Genomic DNA, 20,142 nt, shown 5'->3' on the forward strand with positions numbered 1-20,142 from the left:
TTAACAGCTTTAGAAGTATTGCCATATATGATAGTATCGTCTGCATAGATGTCGAGTAATGACCGAAGAATGTGGTTTAAGAGATCGTTGATGAAGCTAAGGAATACAAGGTAGACCTCCGAGGCACACACCAGCGTTTACATCGTGAGCTTCTGATTTCCGCCCATTCTCCTCTTCCGTTCAGTCTCGAAAGACAAAGGACACCCCATGTAGGAACAGCTGCACGTGTAGTTGTGAAACAAGGGTTGCGCAATCTCCAACAATACCTCTCTTGAATCGGCACTGTTTGAGTTCAGTGGCAAGGAAAAATCCAGGACGATTGGAAACAATGCCAAGATAAGCGGAGAGCACATACAGCACCTGGACGTCCCAAATGTTCACCCATTTATTACTGACCAGGTTCAACGTTGCTTAACTTTATATAACATATATATATATATATATATATATATATATATATATATATATATATATATACCTATCATCCCTTTTTTTTAAAGATGGATCGCCGGACCGTCGAACACAAGATTTAAGGAAGCAAGAAAATCAAGATGCCGAACGGTCCACTGAGTTGTTTTTATTTTTTTTTATTTTTTTTTAATATTCCCAATCGACACTTATGCCATATTCTAAAATATGTAGCTTAAACTCCCTGGAGTGCAAGAGCACGTCAATAGAACAGTAATACACATCATATATTTTTTTAGCTTTTATCTTTACATCATCAACGCTCTGATCCCCATCTGACATCAATTGAAATGAATGGCTCTCGTCTTGCGGAGGCTCATGTTTTGACAAGCTTCTGGGCTTGACCTTTACTCCTGATCTTAAATGGAACACATACATTAAAACCGTTGACAAGGCCGCTGGAAAAATTGTGGGATCCTTCTATCGATCCAGTAGATATCTCACTGCTGATGCAATTCTCTATTTATATAAGAGCCAGCTACGTCAAAGGATGGAGTACTGTTTCCACATCTGGGAAGGAGCTGCTAGAAAGGACTTATCCTGCCTTGATAGAGTTCAGAATAAGACTTCGTAGCCTTGTAGGGGATGTCCTTTTCTCTTCCCTGCAACCCCTTTCTCACAGAAGAGATGTTGCGAGTTTGTCTCTGCTTTATGGTTATTTTCATAGCAGGTACTCGGCTGAGCTCCATTCTATGGTCCCTCCTCGCCAAACTTTCACAAGAATCACCCGTCTAGCAGAAAACACTATCACTAGTTTCCCCCATTCTTTATATGTGCCTAAACCTAAGCGTAGATTCCATGAGCAAAGCTTCTTTCTTAGAACTGCACGCCTATGGAATTGTCTTCCGTTTTTCTGCTTTCCAGCTGACTACAATATGGTTGTCTTCAAGTCTAACGTAAACAAATTTTTGATGAGCCGTTCCATATAAGTTAACAAATTTACCGAATCTCCATTAGTAACGGTTACTATATTGTCCAATTTCTACTATGCACTCTTTAACCCTTATCCCCGAGTGGCCTCTTGGCCTTGATAAGTGGTGATGCCTATGCAAAAATAATCTCCTTTTTGTGCGATGTATGTGTAGGTGTATGTATGTGGATGTTTGTATGATTGTATCAGTACGTCACAAGGATATATGTATGCGTACGTGTATGTGTTAGTGTACTTGCCCGAGTGCGTGTACGTACACGTGACTACTAGGTACGAATATCTTCCCACGGAAAGAGATAACCCTATTTTAACGTTCAACGGTTTTGAACAAAGACTATTTTTTTCGTTTCTTTATTTCCATTTTATGACGCAAGATCGGCGAAAGAATTCGATATTCCACGTATCTAGAGTGCATCCGACCCAGTTATCATTAAGGAAAACAATAATGAAAACAATAATGAAAATATAATACATCACATTGAAATTTCTGCATCTTAATACAGTCAAAGAAGCAGGAAATATGAGGGAATTTCAAAGTCGACAAATGGTTGCAAATAAATTATTAGACTAGAAAGCTTTTCGGTATCTGGGGACCTGCTTGTCGGGTTAGTCAGGAGTATTTATGTCGAGAGTCACAATTGCTATGTGTTCGTCGGAGCACAGGAATGCAAATTTGCAACGATGCGACAGGGTTTGGAACTTGGTTGATAGTGCAGGAGACTTTTTTCTTAAGCCTATCTAATAGAAACAGTGAAGAGACAGATGCGGCAGGCATACACCGTGCATGGCCAAATCGTGGCTCTTTAGTAAACTGGCAGATGCAAGTAGTTTTCTAACTAATTACAAGAAAACCTTCTTTGCAACGTCGCAATGTCTTCTATGTATTAGTTCCAATTTATGTTAAAACAATCGAGTTTAAATTTTGTATGTTCGTCTTTGTTACGTTTAATTATTTATTTCAGAAATTGGATTTATCGTGTTTTTTGCATTTGTACTATTCAATCGAATATATATATATATATATATATATATATATATATATATATATATATATATATATATATATATATATATATATATATATATATATATATCATCTTGTTCTTCACCATATTCCCTCTGTTTCACTTTTCTTATCAAGTAAAATATTTTACTTAGTTGCAGTTTCATCAAATACTTTTGTATGCAAAATCCGATCCTGCATTTTGCTAATTCTTACCCTCTGACGAGAAGGAAAGTATTTCTTCGAATCTCCGCGTATTAAGGACTATCAACTTATTAAGTGTTTCTTTTTCAGATTAAAGAGGAACAGTTAAAATTATGTAAATCACGATTTACATTTATTATTCATAAACAAGAAATACAACGTAAAGTGAATTATATAAATAATATCACTATTTATATTTCCTTTGAAATTCTTATATATATATATATATATATATATATATATATATATATATATATATATATATATAGTGTGTGTGTGTGTGTGTGTTTGTGATTTTGTTAATTAATTAAATAAAATAACCTTTTCCTTTTTTCAGCGACATTGGTCGAAAAATAATGATGTTTATTGATGTAAGCGATCAATTTGCTTATATCATATATATATATATATATATATATATATATATATATATATATATATATATATATATGATCATCTACATACAGTACTGTTTCGCTGTTTTTACAGCTCATCAGTGCGGCTAGACAAGCAACTACCTCAAGTCATGGTCGTAACTGGACTGCCCAAACGACAGTCAACGCTTCTCACCATTACGCTATACAACTGCTGCTATATGAGTATATATTGTTGACATTTTTTAAAAATATATTTCTTCTCTTTTTTCCCTCTTCAGTTTGCATACTGTTGATAATGTTGGTTGTGTGACTAATTTCTGCTTGTTGATTGATTTGCACATTCTCGCGTGTGTACTAAATTGAAAGCTGATGTTGCCAGTTCGAAATGTGTTGACGTACTATCTTTTTCTCCATCCGAACAGAACGTTAAAATGTTGAAGTGGCTCGTTTAAGTTACCTGGCGAAGTTTATAATGTTGAAGTGATTGCGACTAAATTACTTGACATATTCGAATCTCGCTGAGAAAAATCTATTTCAAGGAAATCTAAGTGTCTATCACTAGATATTTTCTTCTAAGGCCGGAAGAAAACGGACACAAGCTTCAGTTTTTTCATTCTGACCGAACGCAAAAAAAAAAAAAAAAAGGAACGAGGAAATGTTTTTTACTGGACTTTTAGCCTCTTCAGAGAACGTTGAAATACGGAGAATTGTGTATGTTTTTACGGGGTATTTCTTCAGAAATATAAAGAAATAAATTCCTCGCTATAAAAGAACACTATTGAAACATTACTTTAGATAATAAGTCTGCAGATGTTTTAGCTCGTCTTCCCTAGAGGACTTTTATTTTGAAAAGAAGACGACATTACAGAATGTAAGCTTTAATTGCAAAACAAAACTAACGCACCCTTTCGACTGTGATAAAAGTATTACGACCTTCTAAAAAACACTACGTTCGTCAAAGTCTCTTACCACAGCAGTAAGTAATAAAACAAAGGCCTTCCCTTTCTTTATATTTTTCTTTCTATCTTTCGTAATTGTAAACTCAAAAAACCTTCATGTGCAGCAGAGTGCAAAATATCAACAGCAAACATTTTGTGAACTTTTTTTGGCTCTACGTTTCCCTTTTCTTTTCCTAGTAAAATTGTTCGTTTGGTTCTATCCACCAAGTCTTTTCTCTTTTCATTTTTTCCTGCTTTCTTTGGGTTTTTTTTATTAGTAAGTTTTTTTTTATATCGAAGTGAGCTTCGTTAGAAGTAATGATAATAATTTCGACGATATATATATATATATATATATATATATATATATATATATATATATATATATATATATATATATATATATAATCAAATGAAAACAAGCAAATGTATACAATTTTGCGAAAACCGAAATGTTTCGATCTGAGAGAAAAATAAAAGACGGTAGTTTTTTTTAATGAGAAAGTTTCTCCTACTGGACAACACGATTTCACCTGCGAGGTTTTATTGGCTGCAATAAATCTCGTAATCTTTATTGTTAAACAATTATGAATTTCATGTTGGTTTAGTTTGGCTTCTCCCGTTTTTTTTCTTTATTTTTCGTTGTTCTTTTTTTCTTAATTCCTCCGTTATTCCCCTATTTTCTTCTGCATTTCTTCCCTATTTTCTTCTGCATTTCTTCCCTATTTTCTTCTGCATTTCTTCCCTATTTTCTTCTGCATTTCTTCCCTATTTTTTTCTGCATTTCTTCCCTATTTTCTTCTGCATTTCTTCCCTATTTTCTTCTGCATTTCTTCCCTATTTTCTTCTGCATTTCTTCCCTATTTTCTTCTGCATTTCTTCCCTATTTTCTTCTGCATTTCTTCCCTATTTTCTTCTGCATTTCTTCCCTATTTTCTTCTGCATTTCTTCCCTATTTTCTTCTGCATTTCTTCCCTATTTTCTTCTGCATTTCTTCCCTATTTTCTTCTGCATTTCTTCCCTATTTTCTTCTGCATTTCTTCCCTATTTTCTTCTGCATTTCTTCCCTATTTTCTTCTGCATTTCTTCCCTATTTTCTTCTGCATTTCTTCCCTATTTTCTTCTGCATTTCTTCCCTATTTTTTTCTGCATTTCTTCCCTATTTTCTTCTGCATTTCTTCCCTATTTTCTTCTGCATTTCTTCCCTATTTTCTTCTGCATTTCTTCCCTATTTTCTTCTGCATTTCTTCCCTATTTTCTTCTGCATTTCTTCCCTATTTTCTTCTGCATTTCTTCCCTATTTTCTTCTGCATTTCTTCCCTATTTTCTTCTGCATTTCTTCCCTATTTTCTTCTGCATTTCTTCCCTATTTTCTTCTGCATTTCTTCCCTATTTTCTTCTGCATTTCTTCCCTATTTTCTTCTGCATTTCTTCCCTATTTTCTTCTGCATTTCTTCCCTATTTTCTTCTGCATTTCTTCCCTATTTTCTTCTGCATTTCTTCCCTATTTTCTTCTGCATTTCTTCCCTATTTTCTTCTGCATTTCTTCCCTATTTTCTTCTGCATTTCTTCCCTATTTTCTTCTGCATTTCTTCCCTATTTTCTTCTGCATTTCTTCCCTATTTTCTTCTGCATTTCTTCCCTATTTTCTTCTGCATTTCTTCCCTATTTTCTTCTGCATTTCTTCCCTATTTTCTTCTGCATTTCTTCCCTATTTTCTTCTGCATTTCTTCCCTATTTTCTTCTGCATTTCTTCCCTATTTTCTTCTGCATTTCTTCCCTATTTTCTTCTGCATTTCTTCCCTATTTTCTTCTGCATTTCTTCCCTATTTTCTTCTGCATTTCTTCCCTATTTTCTTCTGCATTTCTTCCCTATTTTCTTCTGCATTTCTTCCCTATTTTCTTCTGCATTTCTTCCCTATTTTCTTCTGCATTTCTTCCCTATTTTCTTCTGCATTTCTTCCCTATTTTTTTCTGCATTTCTTCCCTATTTTCTTCTGCATTTCTTCCCTATTTTCTTCTGCATTTCTTCCCTATTTTCTTCTGCATTTCTTCCCTATTTTCTTCTGCATTTCTTCCCTATTTTCTTCTGCATTTCTTCCCTATTTTCTTCTGCATTTCTTCCCTATTTTCTTCTGCATTTCTTCCCTATTTTCTTCTGCATTTCTTCCCTATTTTCTTCTGCATTTCTTCCCTATTTTCTTCTGCATTTCTTCCCTATTTTCTTCTGCATTTCTTCCCTATTTTCTTCTGCATTTCTTCCCTATTTTCTTCTGCATTTCTTCCCTATTTTCTTCTGCATTTCTTCCCTATTTTCTTCTGCATTTCTTCCCTATTTTCTTCTGCATTTCTTCCCTATTTTTTTTTCATTCCTAAATCTTTTCCCGGTTTATCTTTCCCATTTCTGTCTTTTCATTTTTCTTGTTTTCCTCCTTTTTCCTCCCCATTCTCACTCATTTTTCTACCTTTCATCCCATTTTCTCCTACTTCGTTTTAACTGTCTTTTCCCTTTTTCTTTTCTTCAATTCCCGTCTTTTCCTTTTCTTTTCATTTCTTTCTCCATTCATCCCCTTTCCCATTTACCGACCCCACGATCTTTTCTTATTCACTTCCTATTTTTATCCACTTTCTGTATCCTCCGCCCTCACACCCATACCCACATTCTCCCATGCTCACTTCTCACCCAGCCTTTCTGTTATTCTCATCCTTCCGTCATTTATTATTACCGTCCTCAGCTTACCTGTTCCCAAGCTTGAAAATAGAGCCGGTTCAAAACAAAACCTGAAAAAAAAAAAGAAAAAAAAAAGAAGAAAATAATAATAATAAAAAGACAAAAAAATAAATTAATAAAAACGCCCTGACGTCACACAAAAGTAAAGAAAAAACACGATAAAAAGAAAGCCTTGAATTGATTTATTGTTATTTAATTCGTACTGCAGTAAAGAGGAGTGGTTGAAGGTGAACTCTTTTTGTCCTTTCGGCTTATACTTACACGACTTCAACATTTTATATCGAAGAAAACTGCAACCACCACCACCACCACCACCACCACCACCACCACCACCACCACCACCACCACCACCACATAAAGACGATCACATGTCACCAAATACTTATAAAACAAGAATTGTTATAAATACGAAACATTCGTTGAATTTAGGACAATTTAATTTAAGTTTTCTTTTCATTTTAATCAAGTTCAGCACAGATTGCTCTATTATCCCGGACAGTGAGAGTCGGAAATTTGTGAAATAACTACAACCGACTAGCCTCTAATTCAAAATCGCTCCATTATTTTACATCGGTAAAGTTGCAACATCTTTCCACCCTCAAAAAAGCCTTTAAAATTGCCAATGTTCTATGTTTTCAGGTGTGCTGAAAATGTAAATAACGTTTACAATTCCTGGAAACAAATAGTTTCCAAGATATGAAGAAATTATAGTTTCAAAAAGTAGGGGATCACGTTTCTCTATTAATTTAACGTAAAATGAGCACCCACTTTTTAATGGAGGTGGTTGGTCAACTTAAAATGGGTAATTGTGGCTTGGTAGACCAACACAAAACTACCTTAAAAAAACTTGATTTTAGGGTGTGCTGAAAACGAATATCTATATAAATTTCCACAAATAAGTAGTTTTCCGAATATTACGCAGTGTAATTCCTATGTTATAAATGGTGGCCATTGTTGTACGTGCGAACATGCGCATATTTTTGCCGCGCGTGCGGAAAATGTTTTAAAGGTATGTTTTGTATTAGTCTACAGGCCACAATAAACACTCCCCTAAGAAAATAGCAGACCCCTCCAAAAATGGTGGTTATAAAGTGGGTGCTCATTTTACATTAAATTAATATAAAATGTGATCCTTCACTTTTTGAAACTATTGATTTCTCGAAAGACACTTGTAATTGTGAGGCAAGGGTTTCCCAATCCTCAACCACACCTTTCCTAAATCGACACTGTTTGAGTCCAGTGGCAAGGAAAAGACCAAGCCGACAGAAAACAATGCCGAAATAAGCGGAGAACACATACAGCACCTGGAAGTCTTAAATGGTCACTCATTTATTGCTGACCAGGTTCAACGTTGCTTAACTTCCAACGGGAACCGTGATTATGCCGTACACTATAAACTATAAATTATAATTTCTTCATATCTTGGAAACTACTCGTTTCCTGGACTTGTAAACGTTATTTCCGTTTTCAGCACCCTCGAAAAACTAAAATAGTGGTAATTTAAAAGTTTTTTTTAGGGTGGAAAGATACTGCACCTCTACCTCTATATCTAATCACACACACACCAGCACACGCCAACACACACCAACACACACTAGCACACACGCGCGCACACACACAATCAAGAGATCTTTTGTTAAAGTTGTTAAAGTGCCCCGTAACTAATCGAAAAAATAAATTACAAAAAAAAAGACAAATTTTGTGAGTTCTGGCTCAAACTATTTCAGGTTAGTGTTAGGTTGTACTAATACACAATAAACGCCACCATAGAATCCATCACGGAATGGTGAACTGAGCGACTGAATTTGTGAGTTTATATGAATGGAGAAATATAAGCGAAACGATTGTTATGCAAATCATCAAATAAATTAATGGATCCAATCGTATTAACTACGTAATAAAACCTTTTCATTTTACTACAACTCGAATTTTTCTTTTTTAGGCATATATCTGCTTAGGTTGCTCATACAAATCTGACCGCTATCACGGTAGATTCTTACGCTTTATGTATTATTTGATGTAAAGAAAAGTTTTAAAATGTTGAAAAATACGGGTGGAAACTGGAGGACTTTTCATATGTTATTTCTCACAACGAAAGGAGAACATTCTAACACATAGTTTACTATTTTTTAAGTTTAAAGTTTTTAATGTTTACTACTTTTTAAGTATGATAAAGAAGTAGATAATATGAGAATGGCGTCCATTTTCGAACAAAATCTTTCATGGCATGATATTAATCACATGCATGATATTAATCACATGCATGATATTAATCACATGACATGATATTAATAACATGACATGATATTAATCACATGACATGATATTAATCACATGACATGATATTAATAACATGACATGATATTAATAACATGACATGATATTAATCACATGACATGATATTAATCACATGGCATGATATTAATCACATGCATGATATTAATACCATGCATGATATTAATCACATGACATGGTATTAATCACATGCAGGATATTAACAACATGCATGATATTAATCACATGGCATGGTAATTAATTACATGACATGATATTAATAACATGCATGGTGTTAATCACATGACATGGTATTAATCACATGGCATGGTAATTAATTACATGGCATGATATTAATAACATGCATGGTATTAATCACATGACATGGTATTAATCACATGACATGATATTAATAACATGCATGATATTAATAACATGACATGATATTAATCACATGACATGAGATTAATCACATGGCATGATATTAATCACATGACATGATATTAATCACATGACATGATATTAATCACATGCATGATATTAATCACATGCATGATATTAATAACATGGCATGATATTAATCACATGACATGGTATCAATCACATGCAGGATATTAACCACATGCATGATATTAATCACATGCATGATATTAATCACATGGCATGATATTAATCACATGACATGATATTAATAACATGACATGATATTAATCACATGGCATTATATTAATCACATGGCATGATATTAATCACATGCATGATATTAATCACATGGCATGATATTAATCACATGACATGATATTAATAACATGACATGATATTAATCACATGACATGATATTAATCACATGACATGATATTAATCACATGGCATGATATTAATCATATGACATGATATTAATCACATGACATGATATTAATCACATGGCATTATATTAATCACATGGAATGATATTAATCACATGCATGATATTAATCACATGGCATGATATTAATCACATGCATGATATTAATAACATGACATGATATTAATCACATGACATGATATTAATCACATGACATGATATTAATAACATGCATGGTATAACTCACATGCATGGTATAAATCACATGACATGGTATTAATCACATAGCATGATATTAATCACATGACATGATATTAATAACATGCATGATATTAATCCCATGACATGATATTAATCACATGACATGATATTAATCACATGGCATGATATTAATTTCATGCATGATATTAATCACATGACATGATATTAATAACATGCATGATATTAATCACATTGCATGATATTAATCACATGCATGATATTAATCACATGCATGATATTAATCACATGGCATTATATTAATCACATGCATGATATTAATCACATGACATGATATTAATCACATGCATGATATTAATCACATGACATGATATTAATCACATGGCATGATATTAATCACATGCATGATATTAATCACATTGCATGATATTAATCACATGACATGATATTAATCACATGCATGATATTAATCACATGGAATGATATTAATAACATGGCATGATATTAATCACATGCATGATATTAATCACATGACATGATATTAATCACATGACATGATATTAATCACATGCATGATATTAATCACATTGCATGATATTAATCACATGCATGATATTAATCACATGCATTATATTAATCACATGACATGATATTAATCACATTGCATGATATTAATCACATGGCATGATATTAATCACATGGCATGATATTAATCACATGCATGATATTAATAACATGACATGATATTAATAAAATGACATGATATTAATGACATGACATGATATTAATCACATGGCATGATATTAATCACATGCATGATATATTTCACATGGCATTATATTAATCACATGCATGATGTTAATCACATGACATGATATTAATCACATGCATGATATTAATCACATGCATGATATTAATCACTTTGCATGATATTAATCACATGACATGATATTAATCACATGCATAATATTAATCACATGCATGATATTAATCACATGACATTATATTAATCACATGAAATGATATTAATCACATGACATGATATAAATCACATGCATGATATTAATCACAAGCATGATATTAATCACATGACATGATATTAATCACATGCATGATATAAATCACATGGCATTGTAATTAATTACATTACATGATATTAATAACATGCATGATATTAATCACATGGCATGGTATTAATCACATGCATTATATTAATCACATGACATGGTATGAATCACATGCATGATATAATTAACATGACAGGATATTAATCACATGACATGATATTAATCACATGACATGATATTAATCACATGGAATGATATTAATCACATGCATGATATTAATCACATGGCATTATATTAATCACATGCATGATATTAATCACATGACATGATATTAATAACATGCATGATATTAATAACATGACATGATATTAATCACATGGCGTGATATTAATAACATACATAATATTAATCACATGGCATGATATTAATCACATTGCATGATATTCATCACATGACATGATATTAATCACATGCATCATATTAATCACATGAAATGGTATAAATCACATGCATGATATTAATAACATGACATTATATTAATCACATGGCATGATATTAATCACATGACATGGTATTAATCAAATGCATTATATAAATCACAGGACATGATATTAATCACATGCATGATATTTATCACATGGCATGATGTTAATCACATGCATGATATTAATCACATGCATGATATTAATCATATGCATGATATTAATCTCATGACATGATATTAATAACATGACATGATATTAATCACATGCATGATATTAATCACATGACATGATATTAATAACATGCATGATATTAATAACATGACATGATATTAATCACATGCATGGTATTAATCACATGCATGATATTAATCACATGCATGATATTAATCACATTACATGGTATTAATCACATGCATGATATAAAAAACATGACATGATATTAATCACATGACATGATATTAATCACATTACATGGTATTAATCACATGCATTATATTAATAACATGACATGATATTAATCACATGACATTATATTAATCACATGCATGATATTAATAACATTACATGATATTAATCCCATGACATGATATTAATCACATGCATGATATTAATCACATGACATGGTATTAATCACATGCATGATATTAATAACATTACATGATATTAATCCCATGACATGATATTAATCACATGCATGATATTAATCACATGACATTATATTAATCACATGCATGATATTAATAACATTACATGATATTAATCCCATGACATGATATTAATCACATGCATGATATTAATCACATGACATTATATTAATCACATGCATGATATTAATAACATTACATGATATTAATCACATGACATGATATTAATCACATGCATGATATTAATCACATGACATGATATTGATCACATGCATTATATTAATGACATGACATCATATTAATCACATGACATGATATAAATCACATGACATGATATTAATCACATGCATGGTATTAATCACATGACATGATATTAATCACATGCATGATATGAATCACATGCATGATATTAATCACATGCATTATATTAATCACATGACATGATATTAAGCACATGCATAATATTAATCACATGACATGATATTAATCACATGACATGATATGAATAACACTGCATGATATTAATCACATGGCATGATATTAATCACATGCATAATATTAATAACATGACATGATATTAATCACATGACATGATATTAATCACATGGCATGATATTAATCACATGGCATGGTATTAATCTCATGCATTTTATTAATCACATGACAGTGTATTAATCACATGCATGATATTAATCACATGACATGATATTAATAATATGACATGATATTACTCACATTGCATGATATTAATCACATGGCATGCTTTTAATTACATGGCATTATCTTAATCACATGACATTATATTAATCACATTCCATGATATTAATCACATGACATGATATTAATCCCATGCATGCTATTTATACCATGCATGATATTAATCACATGGCATGGTATTAATCACATGGCATGATATTAATCACATGACATGATATTAATCACATGACATGATATAAATCACATTGCATGCTCTTAATCACATTCATGATATAATCACATGACATGATATTAATCACATGACATGATATTAATCACATGACATGATATTAATCACATGCAGGATATTAACCACATGACATGGTATTAATCACATGGCATGATATTAATCACATGACATGATATTAATCACATGCATGATATTAATAACATGGCATGATATTAATCACATGACATTATATTAATAACATTGCATGTAATTACTAACATGACATGATATTAATCACATGCGTGATATTTATCACATGCATGATATTAATCACATTACATGATATTAATCACATGACATGATATTAATCACATGCATTAAATTAATCACATGGCATGATATTAATCACATTACATGATATTAATCACATGACATGATATTAATCACATGACATGATATTAATCACATGGCATGATATTAATAACATGCATGATATTAATCACATGCATGATATTAATAACATGGCATGATATTAATCACATGAGATCGTATTATCTACATGCATGATATTAATAACATGACATGATATTAATCACTTTACATGGTATTAATCACATGCATGATATTTATCACATGGCATGGTATTAATCACATGGCATGGTAATTAATTACATGACATGATATTAAACACATGACATGATATTAAACACATGACATGATAATAATCACATGCATGATATTAATCACATGCATGATATTAATCACATGACATGATATTAATCACATGCATGATATTAATCCCATTGCATGATATTAATCACATGCATGATATTAATCACATGGCATGATATTAATCACATGACATGATATTAATCACATGACATGATATTAATCACATGACATGATATTAATCACATGCATGATATTAATCACATGCATGATATTAATAACATGACATGATATTAATCACATGACATGATAATTATCACATGACATGATATTAATCACATGGCATGATATTAATAACATGCATGATATTAATCACATGCATGATATTAATAACATGGCATAATATTAATCACATGAGATCGTATTAGTCACATGCGTGATATTAATAACATGGCATGATATTAATCACATGACATGGTATTAATAACATGCATGATATTAATCACGGTGCATGGTATTAATCACATGGCATGGTAATTAATTACATGACATGGTCTTATACACATGACATAATATTAAACACATGACATGATATTAATCACATGACATGATATTAATCACATCGCATGGTAATTAATTACATGACATGATATTAAACACATGGCATGATATTAATCACATGACATGGTATTAATCACATGGCACGATATTAATCACATGCATGATATTATCACATGACATGATATTAATTACATGGCATGGTATAAATCACATGGCATGGTATTAATCACATTGCATGGTATTAATCACATGAATTATATTAATCACATAAATTATATTAATCACATTACATGGTATTAATCACGTGCATGATATTAATCACATGACATGATATTAATCACATGACATGATATTAATCACATGCAGGATATTAATCACATGACATGATATTAATCACATGGAATTGTATTAATCACATTGCATGATATTAATCACATTGCATTATATTAATCACATGGCATGATATTAATCACATGCATGATATTAATCACATGGCATGCTATTAATTACATGACATGATATTAATCACATGCATGATATTTATCACATGCATGATATTAATCATATGACATGGTATTAATCACATGCATGATATTAATCACATGACATGATATTAATCACATGACATGATATTAATCACATTGCATGCTCTTAATCACATGCATGATATAATCACATGCATGATATATATAACATGACATGATATTAAACACATGACATGATATTAATCACATGACATGATATTAATCACATGCATGATATTAATCACATGCATGATATTAATCACATGACATGATATTAATAACATGACATGATATTAATCACATGACATGATATTAATCACATGACATGATATTAATAACATGACATGATATTAATAACATGACATGATATTAATCACATTACATGATATTAATCACATGGCATGATATTAATCACATGCATGATATTAATACCATGCATGATATTAATCACATGACATGGTATTAATCACATGCAGGATATTAACAACATGCATGATATTAATCACATGGCATGGTAATTAATTACATGACATGATATTAATAACATGCATGGTGTTAATCACATGACATGGTATTAATCACATGGCATGGTAATTAATTACATGGCATGATATTAATAACATGCATGGTATTAATCACATGACATGGTATTAATCACATGACATGATATTAATAACATGCATGATATTAATAACATGACATGATATTAATCACATGACATGAGATTAATCACATGGCATGATATTAATCACATGACATGATATTAATCACATGACATGATATTAATCACATGCATGATATTAATCACATGCATGATATTAATCACATGACATGGTATCAATCACATGCAGGATATTAACCACATGCATGATATTAATCACATGCATGATATTAATCACATGGCATGATATTAATCACATGACATGATATTAATAACATGACATGATATTAATCACATGGCATTATATTAATCACATGGCATGATATTAATCACATGCATGATATTAATCACATGGCATGATATTAATCACATGACATGATATTAATAACATGACATGATATTAATCACATGACATGATATTAATCACATGACATGATATTAATCACATGGCATGATATTAATCATATGACATGATATTAATCACATGACATGATATTAATCACATGGCATTATATTAATCACATGGAATGATATTAATCACATGCATGATATTAATCACATGGCATGATATTAATCACATGCATGATATTAATAACATGACATGATATTAATCACATGACATGATATTAATCACATGACATGATATTAATAACATGCATGGTATAACTCACATGCATGGTATAAATCACATGACATGGTATTAATCACATAGCATGATATTAATCACATGACATGATATTAATAACATGCATGATATTAAGACCATGACATGATATTAATCACATGACATGATATTAATCACATGGCATGATATTAATTTCATGCATGATATTAATCACATGACATGATATTAATAACATGCATGATATTAATCACATTGCATGATATTAATCACATGGCATGATATTAATCACATGCATGATATTAATCACATGGCATTATATTAATCACATGCATGATATTAATCACATGACATGATATTAATCACATGCATGATATTAATCACATGACATGATATTAATCACATGGCATGATATTAATCACATGCATGATATTAATCACATTGCATGATATTAATCACATGACATGATATTAATCACATGCATGATATTAATCACATGGAATGATATTAATAACATGGCATGATATTAGACACATGCATGATATTAATCACATGACATGATATTAATCACATGACATGATATTAATCACATGCATGATATTAATCACATTGCATGATATTAATCACATGCATGATATTAATCACATGCATTATATTAATCACATGACATGATATTAATCACATTGCATGATATTAATCACATGGCATGATATTAATCACATGGCATGATATTAATCACATGCATGATATTAATAACATGACATGATATTAATAAAATGACATGATATTAATGACATGACATGATATTAATCACATGGCATGATATTAATCACATGCATGATATTAATCACATGGCATTATATTAATCACATGCATGATGTTAATCACATGACATGATATTAATCACATGCATGATATTAATCACATGCATGATATTAATCACTTTGCATGATATTAATCACATGACATGATATTAATCACATGCATAATATTAATCACATGCATGATATTAATCACATGACATTATATTAATCACATGAAATGATATTAATCACATGACATGATATAAATCACATGCATGATATTAATCACAAGCATGATATTAATCACATGACATGATATTAATCACATGCATGATATAAATCACATGGCATTGTAATTAATTACATTACATGATATTAATAACATGCATGATATTAATCACATGGCATGGTATTAATCACATGCATTATATTAATCACATGACATGGTATAAATCACATGCATGATATAATTAACATGACAGGATATTAATCACATGACATGATATTAATCACATGACATGATATTAATCACATGGAATGATATTAATCACATGCATGATATTAATCACATGGCATTATATTAATCACATGCATGATATTAATCACATGACATGATATTAATAACATGCATGATATTAATAACATGACATGATATTAATCACATGGCGTGATATTAATAACATACATAATATTAATCACATGGCATGATATTAATCACATTGCATGATATTCATCACATGACATGATATTAATCACATGCATCATATTAATCACATGAAATGGTATAAATCACATGCATGATATTAATAACATGACATTATATTAATCACATGGCATGATATTAATCACATGACATGGTATTAATCAAATGCATTATATAAATCACAGGACATGATATTAATCACATGCATGATATTTATCACATGGCATGATGTTAATCACATGCATGATATTAATCACATGCATGATATTAATCATATGCATGATATTAATCTCATGACATGATATTAATAACATGACATGATATTAATCACATGCATGATATTAATCACATGACATGATATTAATAACATGCATGATATTAATAACATGACATGATATTAATCACATGCATGGTATTAATCACATGCATGATATTAATCACATGAATGATATTAATCACATTACATGGTATTAATCACATGCATGATATAAAAAACATGACATGATATTAATCACATGACATGATATTAATCATATTACATGGTATTAATCACATGCATTATATTAATAACATGACATGATATTAATCACATGACATTATATTAATCACATGCATGATATTAATAACATTACATGATATTAATCCCATGACATGATATTAATCACATGCATGATATTAATCACATGACATGGTATTAATCACATGCATGATATTAATAACATTACATGATATTAATCCCATGACATGATATTAATCACATGCATGATATTAATCACATGACATTATATTAATCACATGCATGATATTAATAACATTACATGATATTAATCCCATGACATGATATTAATCACATGCATGATATTAATCACATGACATTATATTAATCACATGCATGATATTAATAACATTACATGATATTAATCACATGACATGATATTAATCACATGCATGATATTAATCACATGACATGATATTGATCACATGCATTATATTAATGACATGACATCATATTAATCACATGACATGATATAAATCACATGACATGATATTAATCACATGCATGGTATTAATCACATGACATGATATTAATCACATGCATGATATGAATCACATGCATGATATTAATCACATGCATTATATTAATCACATGACATGATATTAAGCACATGCATAATATTAATCACATGACATGATATTAATCACATGACATGATATGAATAACACTGCATGATATTAATCACATGGCATGATATTAATCACATGCATAATATTAATAACATGCCATGATATTAATCACATGACATGATATTAATCACATGGCATGATATTAATCACATGGCATGGTATTAATCTCATGCATTTTATTAATCACATGACAGTGTATTAATCACATGCATGATATTAATCACATGACATGATATTAATAATATGACATGATATTACTCACATTGCATGATATTAATCACATGGCATGCTTTTAATTACATGGCATTATCTTAATCACATGACATTATATTAATCACATTCCATGATATTAATCACATGACATGATATTAATCCCATGCATGCTATTTATACCATGCATGATATTAATCACATGGCATGGTATTAATCACATGGCATGATATTAATCACATGACATGATATAAATCACATGACATGATATAAATCACATTGCATGCTCTTAATCACATTCATGATATAATCACATGACATGATATTAATCACATGACATGATATTAATCACATGACATGATATTAATCACATGCAGGATATTAACCACATGACATGGTATTAATCACATGGCATGATATTAATCACATTACATGATATTAATCACATGCATGATATTAATAACATGGCATGATATTAATCACATGACATTATATTAATAACATTGCATGTAATTACTAACATGACATGATATTAATCACATGCGTGATATTTATCACATGCATGATATTAATCACATTACATGATATTAATCACATGACATGATATTAATCACATGCATTAAATTAATCACATGGCATGATATTAATCACATTACATGATATTAATCACATGACATGATATTAATCACATGACATGATATTAATCACATGGCATGATATTAATAACATGCATGATATTAATCACATGCATGATATTAATAACATGGCATGATATTAATCACATGAGATCGTATTATCTACATGCATGATATTAATAACATGACATGATATTAATCACTTTACATGGTATTAATCACATGCATGATATTTATCACATGGCATGGTATTAATCACATGGCATGGTAATTAATTACATGACATGATATTAAACACATGACATGATATTAAACACATGACATGATATTAATCACATGCATGATATTAATCACATGCATGATATTAATCACATGACATGATATTAATCACATGCATGATATTAATCCCATTGCATGATATTAATCACATGCATGATATTAATCACATGGCATGATATT

General features: G+C 30.4%; 1 protein-coding gene across 2 annotated transcripts in view; it reads right to left on the reverse strand.

Annotated features, from left to right (window-relative positions):
* LOC145248963 (uncharacterized) overlaps positions 1-20,142 on the reverse strand; it is a 437,400-nt gene that overhangs the window by 318,242 nt on the left and 99,016 nt on the right. For both annotated transcript variants that reach the window (XR_013863436.1, XR_013863437.1), the window contains exon 2: positions 6,662-6,702. The gene's annotated coding sequence lies outside the window, so the exon portion shown is untranslated. The remainder of the gene's footprint in view (positions 1-6,661; positions 6,703-20,142) is intronic.

This window comes from Euprymna scolopes, chromosome 27 (assembly GCF_053919585.1).
Source record: "Euprymna scolopes isolate OS-2025 chromosome 27, ASM5391958v1, whole genome shotgun sequence".
In the NCBI taxonomy this organism is placed as follows: domain Eukaryota; kingdom Metazoa; phylum Mollusca; class Cephalopoda; order Sepiida; family Sepiolidae; genus Euprymna; species Euprymna scolopes.